Source organism: Protopterus annectens, chromosome 10.part0, assembly GCF_019279795.1.
Source record: "Protopterus annectens isolate FY-2018-M chromosome 10.part0, PAN1.0, whole genome shotgun sequence".
In the NCBI taxonomy this organism is placed as follows: Eukaryota; Metazoa; Chordata; order Ceratodontiformes; family Protopteridae; genus Protopterus; species Protopterus annectens.
This window is the reverse complement of record NC_056744.1, coordinates 1413370152-1413375812: the sequence shown is the minus strand read 5'-3', so window position 1 is coordinate 1413375812 and position 5661 is coordinate 1413370152. Positions and strand designations below refer to the sequence as shown.

Genomic DNA, 5661 nt, shown 5'->3' with positions numbered 1-5661 from the left:
TCCATTACTGTAGGCACTGTCAACATTTCAAGGGTGAACAGTGAAGAAACATGGTACTATTAGAAATTGGGAGGTTAATGGATCTTGAATATTAATGGATCTTGAATAAAAATAAAAATTGTTACTGACTTGAATTTTGATTTCACATTGTTCTGAATCCTAAACCATTGCCTGTACTCCTGTGCTGGGAAATGATTCAGCATAAAAAGTAAATCTCCATTTCAATTCTGCCTTACAGATGAAGGGGTGAAACATGCAGTTAACAACATATTGATTGTAGAAGATGGAGGAAGACAGACATGACAGGGGACAGAAATGTAAATTTGTCCTGGAGTTAGACAGTGGATTTAAAGTCCAGGTGCTGCGGTAGCATTGTTGCCTCACAGTAAGACGCTGTCTGGTTCGATTCTCAGCTAGAGCGTCTTCTACGTGGAGACATGCGTGTACCTTCGTTGAAGGTTGTGCGTCAGGACTGGTAACTCGGCACATAAAATTCAACTACCAGTCATTAGCGGACCGGAGTTCCGCTGTGGCGACCCCTAACCGGGAAAAGCCGAAAGACACAACAGCAACAACAGTGTTACAGTGCAGTCTATATAGATATTCTCACCAGTCCATATACTTTGCCATGACAGGATCATACCAAGTAGCAACTTATATAATATTCTCTACGTTAGCATCCCCCCCCCCCCCCAGTGTCTCTAGCCTTCAATTGTTTCTTCTTAGAGGAAGACTTTTTTTGTTTATTTTATTAATGAGCATTGAATAAAACCACATACCCACACCTGAATAATTGTATTAAGTGAATCAGTTAATACAGAGAATGTTTTATGGAAGATTTTTTAGGTGGTGAGTTTATGGGTTTATACTTTAACCGGGTGACCACCTGTGCATTGCCGATTTTCAGCTGTAGCATGAGGCAAAAAGATCATCACATATAATCTGATAGCATAGTTATGCAATCATTCCATGCATTAATACTTACTAAGTTACAGTTGTTGAAAGCATATTAAGAATTCTGTAAAGACTTTAGCATACAATATATGGTGTGCACTTGGTAATATACACGCTTACTGAAGAGTATAGCTGTTTTTGAAACCAAACTACTAAGAAGAAAACTAGATAAAAGAGAGACAATGTGTAAGTATTTCTGCAGCTACTCCATGAGGGAAGTAAAGTGGCACAAAGTTAAAACAACAGTGGGGTAACAAAGGTAAGGAAAAAAACCATTAACAAATGGGTGATGGCATAAGAAACAGAAAATCAGGATATGGGTACTTTAAGGGGTAATAATTTCACTCAAATTGGAAGGAGAAACAAGGGGGTGTACATCTTACTGCAACTTAGGGTAATTTAGCAATGGAAGCAAAGTAAAGACATTATGACATGATTCTTCATAATATGCTTTAAGAACCAGCACTTGAAAATGCTGTGTCATCTGTATATCAATTTATTATGTTTGCTGAAAATGCAGACAAGCCTATTTTCAATTTACAGTACTTGTCTGTTTTCTCTCCATAGGTACCCTGGTTCATTTGCAATTTTCTGATTAAAAATAAATGCATAATCACCAAGGAAGCCTAGAAGATTTCTTTAATAAGATTTGTTTTATTCTTTAGTTGAAGATTATGTTACTGCAGTCACGCACATAGCCTCTGAGGTGTGTGAGAACCAGTCTGATATTTGTTTGATATTCTTCTGACTGAGTGAATGATGATATAGCTGAGTATACATTGTGCAATAAACACTGCTTAGGATACAGCATGTTTACAAAGAGGGAAGATAGATCTCTGATACTTCACAATAAAAAAAAATGGCATTGGACTTTAAAATGATCATAAAGGTTGCTCTGGGAAAGATTACACTGAAGCTCTAGGAAAAGCAAGAATGAACATGGCTGACAGAGGGCATAAGTGGTGAAAAGTTTCTTTTACATGATCAGACCACATCTGAGAGAGGCTTCTGAGCCCCACTGATGTAGCTTAAATAAACTATAATGCTGTATCTGAACTTTTATATTAGTGCTGGGGCAGAAGAGAACAACTACTTATAGGAAGAATATTATTGAAATTAAGCAAGCATTAACCATCAGAATGAACTAAAAAAGACACTGACACATCATTAATATAATATGTTGTCCAAAAGAAAGATTCGACAAGCGGCAGCAGCCCCTCCTGATCACCCTCCTTCATTCTTTTCAAACCCCCAATGTTTACTTTTTACTTTCCCTTATTAATGAGCAGAGTGCATATTATAAATCCACTTGTCTTCCAGTTCCTAGAACATATAGGTTGTATGGGTGCCCATATACCAGTTCCTCATGGGTTCCTATTAAATGATCGAAGACGCATTCTTTCGAATGTGTCTTGATGAACTTGAAAGCACGAAAAGGCAAAATAACGAAACGGCATATAAGCAAATTTTTTCCCTGGAAAAGAAATTGCTTGGCTGCTTCCATTACTTTGCCATTTTTGTCACTGTAGGATGATCTCGGAGTTGGTATATTTAAGTAGGGGGGTGTGGGGATGAAGCCCCCCATTTTATGTAATGTTTTAATTTTTTTTTTTTTTTTTTTTTTTTTTTTTTGTGGAACAGTGATTTTTTTTTTTCCCTTGGAAAAAAATCATTGTTCTAAGCATTCGAGATTTTAAGCTTTTGCTTACATGGGTTTGCTAAATCATCGTTCGCTTTTTTAAGCATTCGATGAATTAACAAGAGACCCGTTCCTCATACCCCCTGAATCTACATTTCCATGATCCTGTTTTCAGTCTGGTACCAGACTGCTCTTCCTTTGTCTTGTGTAAGACAAGCACTTCATCCATTATTCCAGTTCCAGCTTTAGTTATAATCTGCACAATGCGCAGATCATTTCAGTAGCTCCTAGTTCTGCTAACCATGCTGTGCACTCCAGATGCCAGCTGGCCTTAGTCAGTGTTCATTCACCCCTCATCAGTTCATTCAGATTAGGGGTAATTAATAATAACAAAATATATATTCATAATACATTGATTCATTCAATTTAGATGTGATAAAAAACACATAAATCCTATGCACCTATTTTTCCTTAGCTTTGTACACAAAGATTACAAGTGCCAGATTATTGCTATAAATAAGTGCGGCTTAAACATTCAATAAATTGTAATAATTACAAAATAAAAGATACACCTCTATATTACAACTGACAGTGTACATTAAAAATCAGTAAAAAGTAAGGTAGAAAGCTTGTGCAACACACGTTATTACAGAGAATTATAAAGAATTGTTTTAATTCTTGCTCTGCAGTCCACATGTTTCACTTTACTGCAGATGATTAAGGCATTTTGTCAGTACAACACAGGTAACTATTAAAAATGGGAGGTTAATGGATCTTAAATAAACAAAAATGAAAACTGTTGCTGACCTGAATTTTGACCGCATTGTACTGTATCTCAAGCTTTAAAAGACGCCGTGTGACTCAGCAGGTTTTATCACACAAGACAGACATTAAGAAACTCATATTTTATTGCATACCTTAAAACTTAACTCACATGATACTGATTATGCAAGTCCTGTCACTCCTCAGACCTTAAAACAAGCCTACCTTTACCCATGAAAACTGCATGAACATTAAAGACTTATTGCATGAAGGATGAACCAAACCATGTTTCTTTTTCTCCACCTCACACTCTCATGCACAGTTGCTTAAAATAAACATTGAAAGGTACTATGAACAAATGTTCAGGGCCAGTGCTTATAAACTAGTAAAGGTTAACACAGCAAAAAGATTTTTTCACACCTTCCATGAAGAGTAAAAGTTAAAATTAAATGGTTTTGATAAACTATTTTCTTTTTGATAATTTCTCAGCAGTTCTGTTCCCACTTAAAGGAAAGAGCCACAGATACTTTTGAATTTTGTCTTCTTTTTCAAAACTTCATCACTGTTGCCTGTCTTTTGACATCCACACCCATATAAAACAGAATCAGTGGTTAGAAATTATCCAAGAATAAACCAAAAGGAATCTGTGCCCTTTTAATTATGTACTGCAGACTGGGTCTGGGAAACACTGTCTGCAGCATAATTGCTTATCTTGCCTACTTTCTGTTTCTTTCATGCTGCTAATGTGACCCTGTAGTAAGTTCAGCCCAGCAAACACACACACACACCCTTACAAACATGCACTTATTTTCTTAATCTGCAGCAAGAGTTACCTCACAGATTCAGTAGCTAGAGTGCCACAGAAGTGTCTTCATGACAGCCTGCAGAGGACTTACCAGATGTTTCCAGATTGTGTGTTGAGTGCCCAGTCATAAAACAGTTGGCAGCTTATTCTGCTGTGTGGGGGGCTTCCCTTTCCTCAGTTTGTATAGCACATTAGCTCCAGTTTCTTCAGAGTGACTTTTGACACCCCACTGGTTTTCTGTCTTGAGCCTTGGCTTCACTTGATCTCTTGAGTTAGATGTTGCCTCTGTCGTTCATGGAAGAAAAGACAAAAATGAATTGTAGCCAATATCTTTAGGGAGGTGTGGCCTCAGTTACAAGGCTTTTGATTAGCAGACAGCCGTGCCTACAGTAAAAAGGTTAGGGAAGTAGACACTAACTGTCCTGAGACAAGGACGTTTACAAAAGTAATTTCATTTCAATTATAGTAGCATTCATTTTTTTTGTCAAGTAAATAACAGCAACAGCACAGAGTGTACATCTTGTCTGTCTCTGATTTTCAAAATGACCTAGACTTTGGCTCAAAATTTTAATCTGTCCCTTAGACTCACTTAAAACTGTCAATTTGGGGAAGAAAATTTGTGGATTACACTTTAAATAATTACAATATTTAGAGTTATAGGTGTCTTTTACTTCAGAAAAGGCATGTTCTTCACAGTCTCTTATTTTGCCTGCTTCAGAAGTTAATAGTACTAATATTTTAAAAGGTGCTCCTGAGCGTTCTTAATTATTTCTGTATTTGTCCCTGCTTCTGAAGGTAAGAAGTTGAGAACTAGTGTATAGAGTATCTCTTGGTCTCTGTTTGTTTTAATATATTCAGGTGTATATGCTTGTGTGAATGTGTGTGTGCGCGCGTGTGTGTGTGTGTGTGTGTGTGTGTGTGTGTGTGTGTGTGTGTGTGTGTGTTCTGGAACAGTATGAGTGGTAAATGGAATGTTTGTAACCACTGATTCTGTTTTATATGGGCGTAGATGTCAAAAGACAGGCAGCAGTGATGAAGTTTGGAAAAAAAGAACACAAAATTCAAAAGTATCCATGACTCGTCCTTTAAGTGTGTTTGTGTAGTAGCATGCAGACAGAGAAACTTAGAATAAGGTGCAGCTTCAAGGGCAGGTAAAATAACAGGAAATACCACTGCAATCTATCAGGAAAAACATGACAAGACATGCTCAGCAAACTGCCAATTTTAAGTGGTATCAACAGGAACTTTACCCATTTCAGCAGGGCTGTAAGGACAACAGAAGTGTTCCACCTGCTAAAAATTATATAGCTAACTGCTAGGGAAAACTAAAACATTTCAAGGAACATTAGGCAGAAGTCAACAAAGAAAACAGGTAGCATGCCTGCAAGTCATATGTTATACTGCGTTAAATACTGTCTCGGTGTGACTTTAAAATAGCTGTATTACTTCCTTTTTAATATCCCTGGATTGGGTGATGATGTCCCTTTTCCCTTATTAAATG

The 5661-nt window shown here is 37.1% G+C and overlaps 1 protein-coding gene across 1 annotated transcript in view; it reads right to left on the bottom strand.

The window, feature by feature from the left end:
* The window catches only part of LPAR3 (lysophosphatidic acid receptor 3), a 510774-nt gene extending 506314 nt beyond the window's left edge, over window positions 1-4460 (bottom strand). Inside the window, exon 1 of the mRNA XM_044086037.1 lies at window positions 4252-4460. The gene's annotated coding sequence lies outside the window, so the exon portion shown is untranslated. The remainder of the gene's footprint in view (window positions 1-4251) is intronic.
* Window positions 4461-5661: the final 1201 nt, after the last annotated feature.